Raw genomic sequence first — 24,948 nt, 5'->3', positions numbered from 1 at the left:
TTTAACCCCTGTAAACCAATTAAAGGGTTAACAAACTTCATAAAAGTTGTTTTACGTACGTTGAGGGGTGTAGTTTCTATAATGGAGTAATTTATGGGGTTTTACTTTATTTAGGCCTCTCAAAGTGACTTGAAACCTGAGCAGGTCCCTCAATAGCAGGATTTAGCTTTTTTTATGAAAATGTGAAAAATTGCACGTGACGTTCAATAGTATGACTCCTATTGGCAATCTACCAGAAGAGTGTGCCTTGTCGTAGCAACAGGCCTCAAACCCTGTTTGTGAAAGGTCACTGCGGGGGGCAGGAGGCTTGTTCGGTTTTGGGGTGTGTTGAGGCCCAGACACTTTTGCTGTATGGGGCCCCGAATTTCCTGATGGCTGCCCTGAATATAACCATGAGGGGTTGTATATAATATAACCATGAGGGGCTGTATATAATATAACCATGAGGGGCTGTATATAATATAACCATGAGGGGCTGTATATAATATAACCATGAGGGGCTGTATATAATATAACCATGAGGGGCTGTATATAATGTAACCATGAGGGGGCTGTGTGGCATAATAAACTAGAGAATATTTTAGGCAACAGGGGACTGTTTTAGCTTTAGAACTTTTAATGTTGCCACGTGAGTGCCAGGTGTCTACTGAAACCTAGTTTAGCATGCTGGATTTTGATGGTAGATTTTAAAGAGGACCTGTCACCTAAATTTACCGGAAACCTCTGGTAACGCTATCAAACACTGCGGCGGGGTACTGTGTAATCATCGGACAGCTTGCAAAGGCCGGCAGTGACTGCCGCGCGCTAGGCAGCAGTCACCGCCCCTAGCCACGCCCCAACCCCGCCCCCTCATGAATACGTCGGACAGCTTTGCGAGCTATCCGACAATTACATATTACCCCGCCGCAGGTTTCCGGTAACGCTATCACTCTAACACTGCAGCGTTTGATCAAGCACTAGGAGCTGCTTACTTTAGTAAGCAGCTCCTAGTGCCGATAAATTGGGTGACAGGTCCTCTTTAAGTGAAACTTGGTGCCTCACAGTGTAACTGCATTTACCTGTTAAGACGTGACAGTGAGGAATACATATGAGATGCTCCTTATGAGATGAAGAAATGCCATAACCACAGTACTAATCAACTAACCTAAGAAATAATGTTTTTCTCACTGAGGCATTTTATTTGGGATGGAGGGGGAGGGGGGGGGGTAATCAGAGCCTATAGGCTAGTTTTATAGCATGGGGATGTGTGGGTGCAGGAAGGGAGCCGCGTGCAGTCATTTTCTTTGTATAAATTGTTTGCATATGTCCTTGATGATCTGTAAAGTGCTAATGATTATGATGGTGCTTAATAAATGAAGATTTATTATAATTGTTGTATTTATTATTCTGTCTCATCGGTATGTGTTATACCTGTATCTGAACAGAAGGTGGCAGCAGAGAGCAGACGTGACAGATTAGTAGAGAGTACTGCAGTCTTTTACTGTGTAATCATCGGACAGCTTGCAAAGGCCGGCAGTGACTGCCGCGCGCTAGGCAGCAGTCACCGCCCCTAGCCACGCCCCAACCCCGCCCCCTCATGAATACGTCGGACAGCTTTGCGAGCTATCCGACAATTACATATTACCCCGCCGCAGGTTTCCGGTAACGCTATCACTCTAACACTGCAGCGTTTGATCAAGCACTAGGAGCTGCTTACTTTAGTAAGCAGCTCCTAGTGCCGATAAATTGGGTGACAGGTCCTCTTTAAGTGAAACTTGGTGCCTCACAGTGTAACTGCATTTACCTGTTAAGACGTGACAGTGAGGAATACATATGAGATGCTCCTTATGAGATGAAGAAATGCCATAACCACAGTACTAATCAACTAACCTAAGAAATAATGTTTTTCTCACTGAGGCATTTTATTTGGGATGGAGGGGGAGGGGGGGGGGTAATCAGAGCCTATAGGCTAGTTTTATAGCATGGGGATGTGTGGGTGCAGGAAGGGAGCCGCGTGCAGTCATTTTCTTTGTATAAATTGTTTGCATATGTCCTTGATGATCTGTAAAGTGCTAATGATTATGATGGTGCTTAATAAATGAAGATTTATTATAATTGTTGTATTTATTATTCTGTCTCATCGGTATGTGTTATACCTGTATCTGAACAGAAGGTGGCAGCAGAGAGCAGACGTGACAGATTAGTAGAGAGTACTGCAGTCTTTTACACTCAGGAGCTCTTCTGCACATCTTATGTATCATAGTGCCCTGAAGAGCTTGGTAAATGTGACTCTAGTAGTTAATGTCTGCAGTGAATATGCCACTTTTTAGTTAACCCCTTAAAGACGCAGCCTTTTTTCGTTAATTATTTGCTTTCCACCATTAAAAAAAAAAGTATAACTTTTTCATTTTTCTGTGTACAAGCGGGGGGAAAAAATTCCACATGCAGTGAAAAAAAAAAAACACTTTCGTCTTGTGGCCTTGGTTTTTACAACTTTCACAGTGCACTCTAAATAACTCCACTACTTAATTTCTCGGTTCGGTGCACTCACAGGCATACAAAATTTATACTAGTTTTATTGTGTTTTAATACATTTGAAAAAAATTAAAACCTTGTGTATGGAAAAAAAAAACCCCCATTGACAGCTGAATGCATACATACCTGTGACTTACATCTTATAGACAACCCCTCAGATAAAGGAAACATTTCCCCAACATTTCAAAATGTAACCATTCTAATAAATATTTGCAAATGAGTTACTGATGAAATAATAATTCCACATCTCTGGTCACAATTCCTTCCTCTGTTATTCCTCCGGATTAAACAGTTAACTGCGCAATCACTCTCAGCGTTCAAATATGACACAAAGTTTTTACAGCAGCTTCATTCATCGCATTTTTCTAGATGGGAAAGGTAAATTGTACTTATATTCAGTACAGATATACAGGCGGTCCCCTACTTAAGAACACTTGACTTACATACGACCCCTAGTTACAAACAGACTTCTGTATGTTAGTAATTTACTGTACTTTAGTCCTAGGCTACAATGATCAGCTGTAACAGATATCAAAGGTGTCTGTAATTAAATTTTAGTGTTAACCATGGTTCTTATGACAATCCAACATTTTTAATATCCCATTGTTACACAGAACCCAAAAGAATTTTGTCAGGGGTTACAATTATAAAATATACAGTTCCGACTTACATACAAATTCAACTTAAGAACAAAACTAAAGAACCTATCCTGTACGTAACCCAGGGACTGTCTGGTATAAGTAGTAGGTTTATCTCATTTAGAAAACATATTAGCACCGGAAAAACCACCTTGTGACTATTATGACATTTCTAGTGTAGGAAGGTGTAATTAGCGGTTGCAACATCTTTGTCTTCATCATTCACTGCAGTCACAAAGTGCAGGTCGGTGATGTACATTGCTTCATAACTGGGTGAAAATCACGAGACACAAGGGTACGGCACTAGTTTATGATTTCCATTGTTGGACTTTCTGATCTATTACAGGTGACCCTGGTTATTGCTGAGGTGGGGGCAGAATTAGTAAACTGCTAGTTTCACACATTTTAATAATTTGTGTATGGCTTTACAGCTGAGCCTAATTTACATAAAAACATACAAGCTGTACTATAAACGACAGGCATATACTTACCTCCCAACTTTTGGAGCGACGAAAGAGGGACAAAAGTTGAGGCGCCTTTTACCCCACCACTTTCTCCACCTCCACACAGTTTAGTGCCTCTAATCTCCCCCTCACATCGTGGCTCCCTCATATTCAGGCCCCCCTCATATTGTAACTCCCCCCTGCAGAGCCCCTTCAAGCTGTGCCCACTCTAAGTGTCCCCCAGTAACAGCTACCCCTCACAGTGCCCCCTAGCAGCAGCTCCCCTTTGCAGTGCACCCCCACCAGCAGCTCCACATCACAGTGCATCCCCAGCAGCAGTCCCTCATTACAGTGCTCCCCCAGCAGCAACTCCTCATTACAGTGCTCCCCCAGCAGCTCCCCATCACAGTGCATCACCAGCAGCAACTCCTCATTACAGTGCTCCCCCAGCACAGTGCCTCCCATTACAGTGCTCCCCCAGCACAGTGCCCCCCATTACAGTGCCCCCCAGCAGCAACTCCCCATTACAGTGCCCCCCGGCAGCAGTCCCTCATAACAGTGCCCCCCAGAAGCAGATACCCCTCACAGTGCCCCTTCAGCAGAAGACTATTAGTAGTAAACAAACATAACTCTTAATAACTATATTAATTGCACTTTCCCAAATATATATACAAAACAACCCATCCCTTTAACCCCTACCCGCTGATGCCCTTTCTCGTTTTTGAGTTTTCATTTTTCACTCCCCACTTTCAAAAATCTATAACTTTTTTATTTTTCCATGTACAGAGCTGTGTTATGGCTTATTTTCTGCGTAACAAATTACACTTTAAAATGCTGGTATCTAATATTCCAAGCAGGAAAAAAATTCAGAAATTGGTAAAAAAAAGCGCATTTGTGCCGTATTCTTGTGGGCTTGGATTTTACGGATTTCACTGTGCGCCCAAAATGACATGTCTACTTTATTCTTTGGGTCGGTACGATTACGGGAATAACAAATTTGTATAGGTTTTATAATGTTTTCATACATTTACAAAAATTAAAACCTCCTGTACAAAAATTTTTTGGGGATTTTGCCATCTTCTGGCGCTAATAACTTTTTTATACTTTGGTATACGAAACTTTGGGGGGTGTCTTTTTTGCGGCTTTTGATGACGTTTACAATGGTATCATTTTTAGGACTGTATGAGCTTTTGATCACTTTTTATAGAATATTTAATTTTCTTTAAAATGGCAAAAAAGTGCCATTTTTGACTTTGGGCTGCAAATTTGCTGCCAGATATACTTCTCTCATAGGCGTCTATAGCGCCCGGGCTCGGGAAGGTGAGCACAACGAGCACTCACTGTTTTGAGCAAAAGAGATAGAGCGTGCTAAGAACGGCCATGCGGCTGTATTCTCTATGGAGAGGGGAGGGGTGAGACGCGATCACCTTTCCTCCTCTCCAGCGCGCCAGACGTGTGCCTGCCAGGCTATAGCCAGGCAGGCACATGTTTACGTGAATGCAGCCTACATATGTATATATTTTTTTAAGGGGAAGGGGGGCCCCATGCAGAAATCTGCTATGAGGCCCAGCCTCTCCTAGTTACACCCCTGCCTGTGAGGCAATCCTGGAAAAAGTCCTTCTCTGAACTATTCCCACAAAGTTGGAAACATAAAATTTAGCTGTTTTACAAAACCTCTAATCACAACACCATAGGATTATCCCTCTTCCATCAAACTCTACAGTTCGCACATTGCAGCCGGGTGATGTTCTCCTTGACTTCAACAAGACTTACAGGCATGTCCTTCTAAAAGCCAGATAGAAAAGTGAGTTTCCACATTGCACGGAATATGTGTCCACCTCCAGCATGTTATTCTGTCCATCGCTTGTGGATGGTGATGTAAGGCTTGCATGTAGATTCTCATCCGTGGAAATCTATACCATGATGCAGTGGTCATCATTGGGGCCTATAAAAATAATAAATAATTTTGTTATAAATAATTTTTATATACTTTTTACGCATTATAATTTATTTTATATGTCACTGTTCATTTATGGTAAATCCACTAGATGCCCATGTGATGGGTTACTTCATGGAAGGGCCAATAGCTTAAGGAAATAAGAACTCTGTACATCATATATACATAAATATAATGCCCCAGCATAGTCATCAGTCCTCAGGGGCGGACTGGGAATTTAAAGTGGCCCTGGAAAAAAGTTTAAAAGTGGCCCCGTTCTGTGGGCGGGGTCAAAACACGTAGGCGTGGCCTTGTGATGTGGGTGGAGTTACTAAACTCCATACAAACTATTAATAGTTGGTCTAAATCACATGTACACCGCCGAGAAAGAGACTCATACTGCCTCCTTGTAAAGGAATAACACTTTAAGAGCACACAACTTAATACTGCCATATATGTACATTAAAAACATACTACAATACCTTCTCCAATAAATAAGAATGTAACTACTATGATACTACTGCCCCTAAGTAAAATATATTGTAATACTGCCCCCTATGTACAAGAATATAACTACTATAATACTGCCCCCTATGTACAAGAATATAACTACTATAATACTGCCCCCGATGTACAAGAATATAACTACTATAATACTGCCCCCTATGTACAAGAATATAACTTCTATAATACTGCCCCCTATGTACAAGAATATAACTACTATAATACTGCCCCCTATGTACAAGAATATAGCTACTATAATACTGCCCCCTATGTACAAGAATATAACTACTATAATACTGCCCCCTATGTACAGGAATATAACTACTATAATACTGCCCCTATGTACAGGAATATAACTACTATAATACTGCCCCCTATGTACAAGAATATAACTACTATAATACTGCCCCCTATGTACAAGAATATAACTTCTATAATACTGCCCTCTATGTACAAGAATATAACTACTATAATACTGCCCCCTATGTACAGGAATATACACTTTATTAGGTACACCATGCTAGTAACGGGTTGGACCCCCTTTTGCCTTCAGAACTGCCTCAATTCTTTGTGGCATAGATTCAACAAGGTGCTGGAAGCATTCCTCAGAGATTTTGGTCCATATTGACATGATGGCATCACACAGTTGCCGCAGATTTGTCGGCTGCACATCCATGATGCGAATCTCCCGTCCCACCACATCCCAAAGATGCTCTATTGGATTGAGATCTGGTGACTGTGGAGGCCATTTGAGTCCAGTGACCTCATTGTCATGTTCAAGAAACCAGTCTGAGATGATTCCAGCTTTATGACATGGCGCATTATCCTGCTGAAAGTAGCCATCAAATGTTGGGTACATTGTGGTCATAAAGGGATGGACATGGTCAGCAACAATACTCAGGTAGGCTGTGGCGTTGCAACGATGCTCAATTGGTACCTCAATGGGCTGCCAGATTCCAAGATGGCCACCGCTACTTTCATATACCGAATGCGCCTGCGCGAGTGGTGACGTACACATCAATGTCATCACTTCCGGCGCTTCCACACACCCACTTCCGGTATTACGTGGATCTATGACGCATGGCCCTGGCGGTTCCGGACACAAAAAAACAATTTATGAATGAAACTCAGGAGACGTGGTGCAGGTCTGAATACCGATGGGCGGGATTACTGGTTTTAATAAAGCACTATGTCACTTTTATATCGTTTGCACTTTTTATTATGATATGTATAAATATCATTGCACTTTAACCCCTTAACGACTTTTTTTCACTCACCAAATTTTTCCACATAAAGAGCTGTGTGATGGCTTATTTTCTGCGTAACAAATTTCACTTCATGGTGACGGTATTTCATATTCCATGGTGTGTACTCGGCAGCGGGAAAAAAATTCCAAATGCAGTGAAAATGGTGAAAAACCGCATTTGTGCCGTATTCTTGTGGGCTTGGATATTACGTCTTTCACTGAGCGCCCCAAATGACATGTCTACTTTATTCTTTGGGTCGGTACAATTAAGGGGATACCAAATTTGTATAGGTTTTATAATGTTTTCATACATTTACAAAAATTAAAACCTCCTGTACACAAATTATTTTTTTGATTTTGCCAATTCTGGCGCTAATAACTTTTTTATACTTTGGTGTACGGAGCTGTGGGTGGTGACATTTTTTGCGAAATTTGATAATATTTTCAATGATATCATTTTTAGGACTGTATTTTTAAAAATGGCAAAAAAGTGCCATTTTCGACTTTGGGCGCTATTTTTCGTTACGGGGTTAAACACATTGAAAAACCGTTATCATATTTTGATAGATCGGGCATTTTCGGACGCGTCGATACCTGATGTGTTTATGATTTTTACTGTTTATTTATATTTATGTCAGTTCTAGGGAAGGGGGGGGGTGATTTGAAATTTTAGGGTTTTTTATTATAAATTTTTTTTTACTTTTTTTTATTTTTATTTTTACTAGTTTTCAGACTCCATAGGGTACTTTAACCCTAGGTTGTCTGATCGATCCTATCATATACTGCCATACTACAGTATGGCAGTATATGGGGATTTTCCTCCTCATTCATTACAATGTGCTATCAGCACATTGTAATGAAGGGGTTAAAATGAAATAGCCTCGGGTCTTCGGAAGACCCGAGGCTACCATGGAGACGAATCTCTGCTCCCAGATGACGTCACAGGGACCGGCAATCCCAGGTAAGATGGCGGCGCCCATGCGCCGCTATCTTTTTGAGGCTGCCGGCAGCTTTTGTGCTTGCAATATGCAGCAAAGACTTACCGGCTATGGAGAGGGCTCAGCCCGTGAGCCCTCTCCATGCAGCGCAACCTGACCGCCGCCGTGAATACACGGCGGGCGGTCGCGAACAGGTTAATATATATATAGGAAATAGACAAACTATAGGAGAGAGAGAGCTAGACAGATAGATGATAAGCATCTTCATCCGGGCATTCAACGAAGGGGTGTTAAAGGAGCAATACATCCTCTGCCCACAAAAGTTCACTTGCAGGGGGGCCCTTTAGTGCACGGGGCCCTGGGAAAATGACCAGTTTGCCGGGCCCCTAACACCGGCCCTCCAGTCCATGTCAAGGACTGATCATTGAATAATCTGAAACGAGCCTTAGACTCATTGCTTACTCTTAATGATGCCTCCGTTTATGAGGTATATTTATGTTAAGGCGCTCAAATAGTTTGCCTACTACTTGTCCATTCACTTTTAGACTTGAACACATTATCAGATTTATTTGAGTTTTATAAAGTCTCCGATGAAGGATAATTAAATCAACACTAATTAAATTGTCGGTAACAGAGCAACGCATGTGGAAACCGGACCCGTTTTACAAATACTATCAGAAGTAATGTTTGCTTTATCTACTGATATGTGGATTTTTTCATGTTGCAATGGTTCTACTGATCTGATCATGTTATTTGTCAGTCTCTACAGTTTATCTTGACCAGATTCCAGAATTGCGTAAGGAGAGTCGGACACAGTGGTACAATAACTTTTTAGGCTTAAAGTGTAACCAACCTTTCCAGATGACTCCTGATGACTTTCAGAATAAGCTGCCATGTGTGTATGTAAGTAATGGTATGGTATGCCTTATATTCTGCAATAATCTTCCTCTCTCATTCAGCAAAAAGGACAAGGAAATTTTGCTCCCCTTTCTCCCCATAACACACTGGCAAAATCAGCAGCGTGGGGCACATTATACAGCAGTATTGAGCAGTAATTGAGTCATTATTTTGAGAACACAAGTTTAATATTACTTCAACATAAAGTGAATCATTAGTTCTAATTCTAAAATATTCGCCTGATACATTTTAAAATCAACTAAGAACTAAGCTTACAGCATAGATAAGGTACAAGAACCATACTGACTAAAATTAATTCCTGATTTTTTATACAGTTTGGTCACAGATCTATTAATCTGATACAGTTCGTAAACCACCTGCACAGATATAAATTGAATAATATAAAACAGGCTGCCTACACTCAACACTAGTTTTGCATACACATTACAGATCAAAATTAGAGAACATCACAGAATTTCCTAAATGTCAAGGTCATGAGTAAAATAGCCATATTTTAAACTTATTTCATAAACTGTCTATATTCTAAAGCACAGAATAAACATCTAAATGAGATCATTGTAAAAGAACATTGATCAAAATTAGAGAACACTTTCACACTTTAGATACCTGCAAGTTAGGCTCTGCTGCATATTGGGGAAACTTGAACTCTGTGCATCATATATTAATATGATCCACAGAGTTCAGACCCCAGAAGAGTGATCAGTCCGTGGCACAGCACTTTTGTGAATCCAGTCTTGTTGTTGTTAGGGCTTATTTACACGAACCCAATGAGAACTGATATGCAGGGGCACAAGTTGTGCGTCTATGGCGCCCAGCCACAAAGTGGTGAGCACACGTCTCACCGCACCATGACTGTGCATAGCAAAATATAGGACATGTCCTATATTTCGTTGTGTTACGGCACCGGCCCTGTGCTACTCATCCCTCCTCTTCAGCGCGTTGACGTGTGCCCCCCGCTCACGTTTGTATGAATGGGCCCTTAATCTGGCACCTATTGTTAATTTTGTTAACTATCTGATATTTACCTGGCAGTCTAACTTTCCAGTTTTCACTGACTTGTTGCAAAAATGTTGTGCCATTCCAAAGTGACGGAAACCCTCTCACAGCAGGTTGTCCATATAAAGACCAAAGGGGTTACCCTATCATCCACAACAATAGAAGTTGGTCGTTCCAAGTCTGCGATTTCTAGAATATTGCATCTTTACATCATCACAAACTTATTCAGGTTCGTCAAGAAGGCTTAAAAGACAAGTGCAAGAGAGGAAAGGATAATGCGGAGAATCTCCATGGGTAATCATTTAAACACTGCAACTAGTATTGCTCGCCAGTTCAGCACTGAACAGGGTAAGGATCTGTCTCGTCATACAGTGTCTCAACATTAAAGAGCATTTAGACTGAAAGCCTAGTGTGCAGTGACCAAACCTTTTATTAGCAGAAAGAATCAAGGGGCTCGAATCACTTTGGCTGAGGCGCATGTTGTGTGGACAGAGGAGAAGTGCTCCACAGTACATTATGGTGATGAAAGCAGGTTTAATTCATTTAGATCTGATGGGAAACATTTTGTTCATCAACAAACTGGGGAAAGACTGAATCTAAAGGGCTACATTTATCGTGACTTGTGCATGGCCAGAAATTGCGCCTATTTCCTCCACTACACCATCAAATAGGCATGGAGGGGAGTGAAGGGAGCGCGGTCGATGTCAGAATGGGCCGGCGCTGCTGCCCAAATGGTCCATATTATGATCCACTACTGGTTTAGAGTTATGTTTACAGCATGAAAATGCAAATCACTTAATCACATTAATAATTATTAATGACAAAGTTATTAATGACACCACCTGCCTCCCGTGTATGTCGGGATACTGCAGTGGTGTGTACTGTCAACAAGGTACAATCATGCCCTCCGGAAGTGAAGATAACATGTTTCCATAACTAGATAAAAGGCTTGGGTATTCCTTCTAGAGATAAGAACAGTTTCATATTTCACATTCCATTTATAACTTTGTAATTTACCATTTCCCACCATGGTATAAAGTTTTAATCAAAATCGTTGCAATATTCTTGTGTGGGACAAGACCCAGCACATGGGAGAAGGAGTCTTACATCATCATATAAAATTTGTGGAAACTGTACTTACGGGATCACAGGAATCGAATAAGCTTCACTTTCATTTACCAAGATATGAATTGGTGCCCCTCCCCCTGAGTAATACATGCCGCCATTGATGTGTGGCTTTATAGTTCAGCGGCCTAGTCATTAGCCTGCTACGCCTCGGCCAAAGACGCACCTGTCAAGATTAACTAATTTTAACCAGGTTGTAATTTTTATGCGAGATAATACTGATACCAAAGCCCTGCTGTATAACAGCACAATTGTACATATCGAAAAGTGGAAACTTTAGTTGTGAAATTGTAGTAATAAAATCCCTCTAATCTCCATTATTATCAGTAAGCATGTGGGAACGGCCCATTAGTCGGTGCAGTGGCTTTCGCAATCTTCGTTTACTAAATAGCAACAAAATGAATACAGCATTATCTGTGGAATGGCATCAGACTATTGATGGAGGCTGATGTAATGGTATCACGGGGCTAGGCAGGAGGCTAGGAGCGGTAAGGTCATGACTCGTCCGGGCGTTGGGGCTTTTGCAAGCGCAATTTATGATGAGAATTGGGGTTTTAAAATAGGGGAAAGGTTCAGTTCTCCAGGGTTTAATAAAACAATGCTGCCTTCCCCAAAAAATAGTCACTATGGTTTGTGCAGATATGCAATTGCATTTGTACAGAAATGATGCAGCTATGCTGCAAGACACATTGCAAATGAGGCTGTTTTTGAACAACTTTTGTAAATCCTAGACTATCCCTTTAAAAAAATAATAAAATAAAATACAGACGGTCCCCTACTTAAGAACACCTGACTTACATACGAACCCTAGTTACAAACGGACCTCTGGATGTTGGCAATTTACTGTACTTTAGCCTTGGACTAAAATAAACAGCTATAACAGTTATCACAGGTGTCTACAATGAAGCTTTATTGTTAATCCTAATTCTAATGACAATCCAACATTTGTAAAATCCAATTGTCACAGAGACCAAAAAAAATTTGGCCGGGGGTTACAATGATAAAGTATACAGTTCCAACTTGCATACAAATTCAACTTAAGAACAAACCTTCAGACCCTATCCTGTATGTAGCCCGGGGACTGACTGTACATACATATGTTGATCATACAGTATTTCATCGATCCAATAAGTATCTCTGCTATACTTCTGTCGTAAACTGAAAACATAATTGCATCCCTGGACAGAGGTCCCCGGAGACTCCAGGTATCAGAGATGTTGAGGTAGAGTCTAGGTCCATGCACTGATTGATCTGGAAGATACAGTCAACATACAGTTCATATTTCATGGACCACACAAGTTCATCTGAAACGGGCGAAAGACTGGGGACTCATGTGTCAGGTCTACTGAAACCTTTCGCTAGTGATTTCCTAGAGGCTGCTCTATCACAATTCCGATATTTTGTGAGTAAAGTTTAGTGCACAGTGGTTGTTCATGGTACAATTTGCTCTCAAACATGTGCAAATCACAACCATCGGGTAATGATATTTGTACAGTCCAGTGGTGACATAAAAGGTCATTTCTGTGATTTTATACAGGGTGCAGTCACGCGTGGCGTTTAAGGCCGCGGTCATAACGCGACGCTAGCGCACAGGGGGAGGTCCTCGGCCCAAATGCACATGCGTTTCCAGGGAAACACATGCGATTGATAAGCCGATTGCATGCATTTCTCTGGAAACGAATGTTTGTTCGGGCCGAGGACCGCCCCCTGTGCGCTAGCGTCGCGTTATGAACGGATGCAGTTCAAAACATATTGTAACAACTGAAGAGAGATTTGCCTAGTTAAAGAGCTGTTAACACAACTGTTAATGCAAATGTTAACATGGTGTTAACAAATACATTCATTAACAATACATGCATTAACATTGCGTTAACGGTTGCGTTTTGTAAATGCAAATGTAAACAGCTGTTTAATTAGGCAAATCTCTCTTAGGCTGTTGCAATGTGTTCTGAAATCCAATGCGTTAAAGCCACCTGTGACTGCACCCTGAGTCTAACCCTCGAGGACTACCTACAATCTTCACTTCATAATGAAGGATTCCTTTATTGATCTACCTGTTTATGCGTTTCATCACTACTCAAGCAAGGGAACGTCACTGGCTCTGGGGTGGGGATTGGGAGGGAGTGGGTGTCTACCAAAGCATGCAGGCGTCCATAATTAGGAGTGTCAGGGATTAATTTGCATAATAAAAAAAAATACTTTGTTACAGAAATTACAAGATTTAATGCTGCATCAGTATAAGCACGCCGACCAGTGAGTATGTTTGGTTAAAATAGTGTTTGTAATAAATTATGGATTAAGTGTTGAGAGGAAATCATATTTGCCTTATAAGAAAACGTAATTAGCCCTAAGTCCCCCACACCACTGTTTGTGGTTTGTGTTTCCTCTGTGGTAGATTTAATTTTATACATATTGTCTACATTGTTTGTCCTTCGTTTTTTTTCCTCTGTTATAAACAATAGCAGTGTAATTCAATTATTACTTACTTGTCGACCTCCCTCCATAGAAATAATGTACCGTATGTACTCGAGTATAACCCGACCCGAGAATAAAGATAGCCAGTCCCCCCCAGGATAAAGCTAGGCAGGTCCTTGCCCCCTTATATATAGCTAGCCAGCCCATACCCCCCAGTATATAACCAGCCCCTACCCCCGTATATAGCCAGCCAGCCCATGCCCCCCAGTATGTAGCTAACCAGTCCCCTCAGTATATAGCAAGCATATGCCCTCTAGTATATAGCTAGCCAGATCATGCCCTCTAGTATATAGCTAGCCATCCCATGCCATCTAGTATTTAGCCAGCCAGCCTATGACCCCAGTATATAGCTAGCCAGCCCATGCCCCCTAGTTTATAGCATGCCAACCCATGCCCCCTAGTACACAGCCAGCCTGTCTATGTCCCCCGGTATATAGCCAGTCATACAATGCCACTTAGTATATAGCCTGCCAGCCCATGCCCCCCAGTATATAGCTAGCCAGTCCCCTTTCCTCCAGTATATAGACAGCAGCCACTGCTCCAAGTATATAGCCAGCAAGCCCCTGCCCCTAGTATACAACCAGCCAGCCAATGTCCCCAGTATACAGCCAGCTAGCCTTGCCCTCTAGTATTTAGCATGACAGACCCTGGCCCCTAGTATATATATCCAGCAGCCCCTGCCCCAGTATATAGTCAGAAGCCCCTGCCCCCATTATATAGCCTGCCAGCCCCCGCCCCCTAGTATATAGCCAGAAGGCCATTCCTCTAGTATATAGGCAGCAGCCCCTGTCCCCTAGTATATAGCCAGCAGCCCCTTCCCTCAGTATATAGCCATTCAGCCCCAGTATATAGCCAGCAGCCCATGCCCCCAAGCAAAAAACAAACACTGTACTCACCTGTCCGATGCTCCCATCGAACGCAGATCTTCTTCTTTCTCTGTCGATGCTCCGGCCCTGGGTCCCTGCGCACTGCTGTCGCACATACCATATTTTTGTCAATGGGAGAATCAAATCCATGGGTGGCTAAAGGTGGCTCATAGTTCATGCGGAAAATGTTTAAAAATTTCCAAAAGAAACTATGTCAGTGCTGATTTCCCATAGAAATCAATCTCCAAACAGCTTGTATCCCCCTTTTCCTCATCTCTTTTCATAGTCAGGAGGTCTCCCCTTGGAGACTCCCCTTCAAGAGATTTGGATAAAGTGGAACTTTTTCTTAGATATATCGATGATATATTTGTACTCTGGAGGGGAGACAAGGAGTCTTTCTGCACTTTTGTTAGGAGTCTGAATGATAACGATATTGGACTTCGGTTCACCTGTGAGATCCATCCGGACGAATTACCATTCTTGGACGTAATGATTAAAAAGGACACTAAGGGGAGTTTACAAACCTCAGTATATCGTAAACCCACCACCACAAACGCCCTGTTGCGGTGGGAAAGTAATCACCCAAGGGCATTGTGCAGCGGAATTCCTAAAGGCCAATACCTCAGAATGAGACGCAATTGCAGCAACAACAAGGACTTTAGGCTCGTCTCGGATGATCTAAGGAATAGGTTTAAGGAGAGAGGGTACCCTGACCATTGCCTCCGGACGGCATTTCAGTTTGCGTCCAATAAAACAAGACAGGACCTCCTGACTATGAAAAGAGATGAGGAAAAGGGGGATACAAGACAACCAATAAGAATGGTTGCCGTGTTTGATAATGGGGCAGATCAGGCAAAAGAAGTTCTGACAACACACTTGCCCATCTTGTGTATGGACCCAGATCTAAGAGACGTTATTGGAGACAGACCTGCCATCACCTTTAGACGGGGGAGGTCAATTCGGGACAGAGTGGTACATAGCCACTATAGGGCCCCCACTCAGAGTGGAACATGGCTTGACCGCAAAACATGCGGGTGTTTCAAATGTAGCGGTTGTATAGCATGCCCGTACTTGAAGACGGGCAAAACCTTCTTTGGAAGGAACAACAATAAGACCTACACAATTAGAGATTTCATAAATTGTAGATCAAATGGGGTTATCTACAAAGCGACATGTGCGTGTGGACTCGAGTATATAGGGAAAACCATCCAAGAGTTCCGAAGGAGGATTTGGGATCACCTTGGCGATATTGCAAACAATCGAGATACCCCGATCGCACGCCATATACACCTGGTACATTACGGACAAGCCTCAGCAGTACAATTCACAGGGATTGAGCTAGTACCCCCCCCCCCCGCAGAGAGGTGGTGATTGGGACCGGAGGGTGTTACAAAGAGAGGCAAGGTGGATCTACCTATTGAATACGGTGGCACCTAGTGGTCTCAACATGCAGATGCAATATGCATGCTTTATCTAAATACCTCCTCGAATATAATTCCACAGTAAAATGCTACAACAACAATAACTACTGTGTGTTTGGACTGGGACAGTGTCGGAACACGGTGGCACTTGGGGTCCCTTTACGTAAAGACAATACGCACTATTTATCCATCGGTATACCCTCTTCAATATAATATAATAAAACACAGCAGAACAAGAATGTTTCGTTATATTGGGACATCTTAATAGTGTGATGTGATTGTAATGCAATTTACTGTTCTTCTTTAAACATACTTCTATACTTACCGCTCGATCTGCCAACACCAGGCACGTCCTGGCTCGTTGCTATTTATGTCCGTCTGCTAGGATAAGCTTCGCTATTCATAATGGAAGAGTTATGCAGTATATCCGCGATGTAGGTACGCGGATGCAGTATCAGGGGTTGCTAAGCAACCTCCGGAGGTAACTTCGGCCGCCACCCCGGAAGTGACGTGCGACACTTCCGGTTCGTCAACCAGTGGGTCACAGATGTCAATCAAGAGTGAGTATGTGACGAGCACACTGGGGGACCTATCGGGTGAGTCCTTCGTGAACGGAGACGTCACGGGGGGTGGGGCTGGTCGTTTTAAAACTTAGCTCACACCTTGGAAAGGCGTCACATGCCAAACCACCCGGTGTGAATATGAGGTATTGTTGGTGAGAGAGGGCACTCCCTTCCCACCTAACACCTCTTTGGAATAAACCACGGACCCCTATGGTGAGTGATGCGACACTTCCTTTAGGTAGTCTGTTTGGAGGCACTGCATTTAAATACTAAAATTAGTGTTTCCATTAACCTCCATTTATATGTATTTTCCCTCTGATGAAGCCTGATGGTGGAAAGCGTCAGGGAGGTGTGTGTTTTGTGTGCTACTTAGGACAACGGACAGAGTCTTGGGACTGCCCTTGTAAGGGCGGGAGTCTTTTTGGGGTGTAGGGTGAATTTAGACCACATCTCACACCTCCCCCACTAGTCCACAAAAAACAGAGGATGGACCTTCTCCCGCTTTAGGCCCTTTCAGAACTGGCTACATTAGGAGTGGTAAGTGTGGATCCAAGAGGGGTCTCATGCAGTTTACACCCCCTCAGGGTATGTAACTAACTCAACTTACCAGTCTCCAGCTTTTTTCTGAGGTTAGTCCATTTTTTATGTACTTATTTGTTGACAATTGGATTCGCACTAGGGTGCCACTGCTTGGTGCGCTATTGAATTATCATTGTGTATGTGTGTGAGCTGTTGGTACTTTAGGTACTTTTTAGAGGAATATAATTAAACTTATACCTTTTAACTGTCAAAAAAAAATATTTTGTCTTGCTGAGATTTCTTGCATATACTTGATGACAGAATTACCTATGGAAAAGTTATGCTATTTCTCATTATGGACATCAAAGACAATTTACAACTACCTGGCTCCACATGGCTTCTAAGGTGAAATCTGCTGCACACAAGAAACCACCTCAGAAAATATAATGGATGTGGATGTCACAATGTTGTATAATCCCTGTTATGTAATGCATTTAGAGATGACTTTTCATAGGTGTCTATGAACCACATAGAGTTGGCCAGGAAGCTGCTAGACTGACCTGGCACAGCTCAGTGCTCTATTTACCCACTTATCCATTTATCAGATTATTCTCTGCCACATGGAATGTGAATATCAAACAAAGGAAATACGAGTAAACACATGAGGTGTGCACGGGTCCTGCCCAGATCTTTCAGTTGGAGACAGGAGGCCATGTTAGAGCTCCATTGAAATCAAATATTAGTTAGGGGGCCCCCCTATAAAATAACCACATAAAACTCCTTGTTGGGTGGTGAATTGGTCACAATTTTTTTTCTCAGTAAACCCGTAAAGTGCCTTACATGAATGCAAGGGCACTTTGATTAAGTGTACCAGACATAACAAGCTCAGGCCGCTGTATGCCAGCTGGACTCCCAGCTGGCAAGTTGGCCAGCCGAGCATCACCATCTCAAATATTCTCTTTCCGCCAGCTGGGACTTGATAAAAAAAAAACTACGAAACAAGAGAACAATATCATAAAAACAAATCAAATATACAAACAAAAAGTGGGAGGGAGGACAGGACTGCTGTAATTTCCCCTTGACAGAAGGATGGAAAACCGGAAGCATAGCCTAAATCCCCTTGGGTGCCGCAATAGGGTGGGACAGCGTGATTAGGAAGCAAGGAGGAGGGAGAGTAAATACCTAAGGGACCAGCCCACTCCCCTTATTAAAGTGCCAAAACACTCCCTTTAAATGTTAACTCTTTACAACCAACTCCTACAACCAGCAGTCCATGCGCACCTTCCCTAATTGGTCAGGAGTACTTGGCATGACAGAAGTCAGATCTTGGTTGGTAGCTGACGGCTCACTCAACACCATCCCATACTAAATAAACTCCGCTCCGAGTAGGTAACCATACTCCTTACAATGGGTTAAAAGCAGAGTTGAAATTGGTGGCTGTTCCCCTCAAAACGATTGGCTTAGAATATGGCGAGGGCTTGTGGCTACCCTCCATTCTTCAGAATGGAGTGAGTCTCAGGATGTGATGAGGGCAGGAGTCTGAATGACTGAGGTGATAGGAGATATGAATTTACATGGAACTGTGTAAGAAGTGCTAAATGGACTTGATTGTTTTTCACATAGGTGATTAAAGAAACAGACGTTATGTCATTGACAAGTGACTGTATGTTGGGCAGGATGTTTTACATGGGACTGTATACTCAAGCAGACCAAAGGGATTGAAGCAATACTGTAATGCTGCAGTTAGGGAATAGGCAATAAGATAGAGAATAGAGATGAGCGAACACTAAAATGCTCGGGTACTCGTTATTCGAGACGAACTTTTCCCGATGCTCGAGTGCTCGTCTCGAATAACGAACCCCATTGAAGTCAATGGGAGACTCGAGCATTTTTCAAGGGGACCAAGGCTCTGCACAGGGAAGCTTGGCCAAACACCTGGGAACCTCAGAAAAGGATGGAAACACCACGGAAATGGACAGGAAACAGCAGGGGCAGCATGCATGGATGCCTCTGAGGCTGCTTAATCGCACCATTATGCCGAAATTATGGGCAACAGCATGGCCATGACAGAGTGACAGAATGAAGCTAGATAGCATGTAAAACATCCAATAATTGACCCTGACACTATAGGGGACGGCATGCAGAGGCAGAGGCAGCGGCAGCAGGCTAGAGAGTGTCATGGCGACATACCCTAATTGGACTCAGGCTTCAAACCAATGGGTGTCAGAGAGGAACCAAAGGAGGTGAGCAAGAAGCGCTCAAATAATATCGGTACATGATAAAAGTTTGCCAGTATATTTTGTGGATTACACAGCAGGGTGGCGACAAAGTTAACATGGAAGCCATGAAAACAACCCAAAATTCTGCCTGACACAGCTCGTTTGATAAGGGGACCATGTATGCTTACAGTTCATGCCAGTCGCTGCACTGGCTGCCAGTCTCCTTTCGAATACAGTTTAAAATAATAATAACCCTCATCCATAAAGCTCTGTATAATGCTGCACCCCCCTACCTCTCCTCTCTTATCTCAGTCTATCGCCCAACCCGTGCTCTTAGATCCGCCAGTGATCTTAGATTAACCTCTACCCTAGTGCGGACCTCCCACTCGCGTCTCCAAGACTTCTCTAGAGCTGCACCAATTCTATGGAATGCTCTGCCCTGGACTATCAGACTAATACCTAACCTCCAAAGTTTCAAACGTGCTCTTAAAACCCATTTCTTTAGGCAAGCCTATAACACTCATTAACTGCATGAAGTTTTAACTCTTCTACTAACCCGTCCTGTGTCGTCCTCCCATCTGTTATCCAGCAACCAACAGGCACCAGACTTCTCTGCAGTCCCATTCACCCTGGACCTGGTATATAAGATGACGGCTGAGTGGTTCAAGCGACAGCAATTCCATTTATTATATTTTGTTCTATTCCCTAAGAAGAATGGCTTGACCGTTAAATATTCTTTTACCTCGTGTTACCCCATCATCTTCATAAACCGTAAGCTCTGGCGAGCAGGGACCTCACTCCTGTTGTTCCATACAAATGTTGTGCTCTGTTACAATACATTTGTATTTGTTTCCTATGATTTGTAAAGCGCTACGGAATATGATGGCGCTATATAAATAAAGATTATTATTATTATTATTATGGAGGCAGTGAACTAGTAGTAGATTAAAGGTGCTGCAACTATGTTAGTTGGATCTTGGGATGGAGCTGGCGCTCTGCAGCCAGGCGAGCTTTTGCCAATCCAAGCCCCTGTCTCTAGGCTACTCCCCAAACAGCACTTCTAAGAACCTTTTGTATAAGATCAAGTGTAGTAGCGTTCTTATAAGTTTAGGATATGGCGGGTGAGGGGAATGTAAACAGATGCGCAAGAAGCGCTGAAATAATATCCCTAAATGGTAAAAGTTTGCAAGTATATTTTGTGGATTACACAGCAGGGTGGCGACAAAGTTAACAAGTTTGATGTGGAATGCCCTGTAATAGCTCTTGGGCGGTGTGCCTTTTATCGCCTAGGCTCAGCAGTTTCAGCACCGCCTGCTGTCGCTTAGCGACGGCACTGCTGCTGTGCCTAGAGCTACCGACTGATGGCGCCATGCCCACGGATGGTAATTCGGAGGAGGAGGAGGTGGAGGAGGGGTGGGAGGAGGTATAGTAGGCCTTTGAGACCTGGACCGAGGTAGGCCCCGCAATTCTCTGCGTCGGCAGTATATGACCAGCCCCAGGGTCAGACTCGGTCCCAGCCTGCACCAAGTTAAGTGTAGTAGCGTTCTTATAAGTTTGGGATATGGCGGGTGAGGGGAATGTAAACAGATGCGCAAGAAGCGCATGATGCGCATGGAGCTGGCGCTCCGCTGCCAGGCGAGCTTTCGCCAATTCAAGCCCCTGTCTCTAGGCTACTCCCCAAACAGCACTTCTAAGAACCTTTTGTATAAGATCAAGTGTAGTAGCGTTCTTATAAGTTTAGGATATGGCGGGTGAGGGGAATGTAAACAGATGCGCAAGAAGCGCATGATGCGCATGGAGCTGGCGCTCCGCTGCCAGGCGAGCTTTCGCCAATTCAAGCCCCTGTCTCTAGGCTACTCCCCAAACAGCACTTCTAAGAACCTTTTGTATAAGATCAAGTGTAGTAGCGTTCTTATAAGTTTAGGATATGCCGGGTGAGGGGAATGTAAACAGATGCGCAAGAAGCGCATGATGCGCATGGAGCTGGCGCTCCGCTGCCAGGCGAGCTTTCGCCAATTCAAGCCCCTGTCTCTAGGCTACTCCCCAAACAGCACTTCTAAGAACCTTTTGTATAAGATCAAGTGTAGTAGCGTTCTTATAAGTTTAGGATATGCCGGGTGAGGGGAATGTAAACAGATGCGCAAGAAGCGCATGATGCGCATGGAGCTGGCGCTCCGCTGCCAGGCGAGCTTTCGCCAATTCAAGCCCCTGTCTCTAGGCTACTCCCCAAACAGCACTTCTAAGAACCTTTTGTATAAGATCAAGTGTAGTAGCGTTCTTATAAGTTTAGGATATGCCGGGTGAGGGGAATGTAAACAGATGCGCAAGAAGCGCTGAAATAATATCCCTAAATGGTAAAAGTTTGCCAGTATATTTTGTGGATAACACAGCAGGGTGGCGACAAAGTTAACAACTTTGATGTGGAATCCATGAAAACAACCCAAATTTCTGCCTGACACACCTCGTTTGATAAAGGGACGATGTATGGAGGCAGCTATATGGACGACTTTTGGAGGTAGCAATGGAGACAACGTGTGGAGGCTGCTATGGAGACAATTTAATTTGGATAGTGCCTGTATGTGGCAGTCCCAAACATTTTTCAAACCAGAGGAGCAGGTAGGTGGCCCTCCAGTAAAATGGAATAGATTGAGTGCCTGTATGTGGCAGTCCCAAAAATGTTTCAAACCAGAGGAGCAGGTAGGTGGCCCTGCAGTAAAATGGAATAGATTGAGTGCCTGTATGTGGCAGTCCCAAAAATTTTTCAAACCAGAGGAGCAGGTAGGTGGCCCTCCAGTAAAATGGAATAGATTGAGTGCCTGTATGTGGCAGTCCCAAAAATGTTTCAAACCAGAGGAGCAGGTAGGTGGCGCTGCAGTAAAATGGAATAGATTGAGTGCCTGTATGTGGCAGTCCCAAAAATTTTTCAAACCAGAGGAGCAGGTAGGTGGCCCTCCAGTAAAATGGAATAGATTGAGTGCCTGTATGTGGCAGTCCCAAAAATGTTTCAAACCAGAGGAGCAGGTAGGTGGCCCTGCAGTAAAATGGAATAGATTGAGTGCCTGTATGTGGCACTCACAAAAATTGTTTCAAACAGAGGACCGGGTAGGTGGCCCTCCAGAAAAATTAAATGCATGAAGTACTATAGCAAGAGCCAGTGGGCCCTGTCAAAAAATAGCCATTTTCCTCTGCTTTACTGTACAAAGAGGAGGAGAAGGAGGAAAATGAGGAGGAGGAGGAGTGGATCAATTATTCAGGTTGAGCTTCCTTCACCTGGTGGAGATTGGAAATTCTGAGAAATCCAGCCTTTATTCATTTTAATAAGCGTCAGCCTGTCAGCGCTGTCAGTCGACAGGCGTGTACGCTTATCGGTGATGATGCCACCAGCTGCACTGAAAACCCGCTCGGACAAGACGCTAGCGGCAGGGCAGGCAAGAACCTCCAAGGCGTACAGCGCCAGTTCGTGCCACATGTCCAGCTTTGAAACCCAGTAGTTGTAGGGAGCTGTGTGATCATTTAGGACGATGGTATGGTCAGCTACGTACTCCCTCACCATCTTTCTGTAAAGATCAGCCCTACTCTGCCGAGACTGGGGACAGGTGACAGTGTCTTGCTGGGGTGACATAAAGCTGGCAAAAGCCTTGTAAAGCGTACCCTTGCCAGTGCTGGACAAGCTGCCTGCTCGCCTACTCTCCCTCGCTACTTGTCCCGCAGAACTACGCACTCTGCCGCTAGCGCTGTCAGAAGGGAAATACTGTTTCAGCTTGTGCACCAGGGCCTGCTGGTATTCATGCATTCTCACACTCCTTTCCTCTGCAGGGATGAGAGTGGAAAGATTTTGCTTGTACCGTGGGTCCAGGAGAGTGAACACCCAGTAATCGGTGCTGGAATAAATTCTTTGAACGCGAGGGTCACGGGATAGGCAGCCTAGCATGAAATCTGCCATATGCGCCAGAGTACCAACGCGTAAGAATTCACTCCCCTCACTGGCCTGACTGTCCATTTCCTCCTCCTCCAACTCCTCCAACTCCTCTTCTTCTGCCCATACACGCTGAACAGTAAAGGACTCAACAATGGTCCCCTCTTGTGTCTCACCAACATTCTCCTCCTCTTCCTCCTCATCCTCCTCCACCTCCACCTCCTCCGATATGCGCTGAGAAACAGACCTGAGGGTGCTTTGGCTATCAACAAGGGAATATTCTTCCCCTGTCTCTTGTGACGAGCGCAAAGCTTCCGACTTCATGCTGACCAGAGAGTTTTTCAACAGGCCAAGCAGCGGGATGGTGAGGCTGATGATGGCGGCATCGCCACTGACCATCTGTGTTGACTCCTCAAAGTTACTCAGCACCTGACAGATATCAGACATCCACGTCCACTCCTCATTGTAGACTTGAGGAAGCTGACTGACCTGACTACCAGTTCTGGTGGAAGTTGACATCTGGCAGTCTACAATCGCTCTGCGCTGCTGGTAAACTCTGGATAACATGGTCAGTGTTGAATTCCACCTCGTGGGCACGTCGCACAACAGTCGGTGAGCGGGCAGTTGGAGGCGGCGCTGCGCTGCCCTGAGAGTGGCAGCATCAGGGCTGGACTTCCTGAAATGCGCACAGATGCGGCGCACCTTCGTGAGCAAATCAGACAGATTGGGGTATGTCTTGAGGAAACGCTGAACTATCAGATTTAACACATGGGCCAGGCATGGCACATGTGTCAGTCTGCCGAGTTGCAGAGCCGCCACCAGGTTACGGCCGTTGTCACACACAACCATTCCCGGCTTGAGGTTCAGCGGTGCCAGCCACAGATCAGTCTGCGCCGTGATGCCCTGTAATAGCTCTTGGGCGGTGTGCCTTTTGTCGCCTAGGCTCAGCAGTTTGAGCACCGCCTGCTGTCGCTTAGCGACGGCACTGCTGCTGTGCCTAGAGCTACCGACTGATGGCGCCGTGCCCACGGATGGTAGTTCGGAGGAGGAGGTGGAGGAGGGGTGGGAGGAGGAGGAGGCATAGTAGGCCTGAAACACCTGGACCGAGGTAGGCCCCGCAATCCTCGGCGTCGGCAGTATATGAGCAGCCCCAGTGTCAGACTCGGTCCCAGCCTCCACCAAGTTAACCCAATGTGCCGTCAGCGATATATAGTGGCCCTGCCCGGCAGCACTCGTCCACGTGTCCGTGGTCAGGTGGACCTTGTCAGAAACGGCGTTGGTCAGGGCACGGATAATGTTGTCTGACACGTGCTGGTGCAGGGCTGGGACGGCACATCGGGAAAAGTAGTGGCGGCTGGGGACCGAATACCGAGGGGCGGCCGCCGCCATGAGGTTGCGAAAGGCCTCGGTCTCTACTAGCCTATAGGGCAGCATCTCCAGGCTAAGCAATCTGGAGATGTGCACATTAAGGGCTTGGGCGTGCGGGTGGGTTGCACTATATTTGCGTTTCCGCTCCAGCGTCTGGGGTATGGAGAGCTGAACGCTGGTGGATGCTGTGGAGGATCGTGGAGGCGACGATGGGGTTTTTGTGGCAGGGTCCTGGGCAGGGGGCTGACTAGCAGCTGACACAGGGGAAGGAGCAGTGGTGTGCACGGCCGGAGGTGAACGGGCTTGTTGCCACTGAGTGGGGTGTTTAGCATTCATATGCCTG

The sequence above is a fragment of the Engystomops pustulosus genome, chromosome 1 (assembly GCF_040894005.1).
Source record: "Engystomops pustulosus chromosome 1, aEngPut4.maternal, whole genome shotgun sequence".
Classification (NCBI taxonomy): Eukaryota; Metazoa; Chordata; class Amphibia; order Anura; family Leptodactylidae; genus Engystomops; species Engystomops pustulosus.
The sequence above is the reverse complement of the archived record's forward strand: the minus strand, read 5'-3'. Positions refer to the sequence as shown.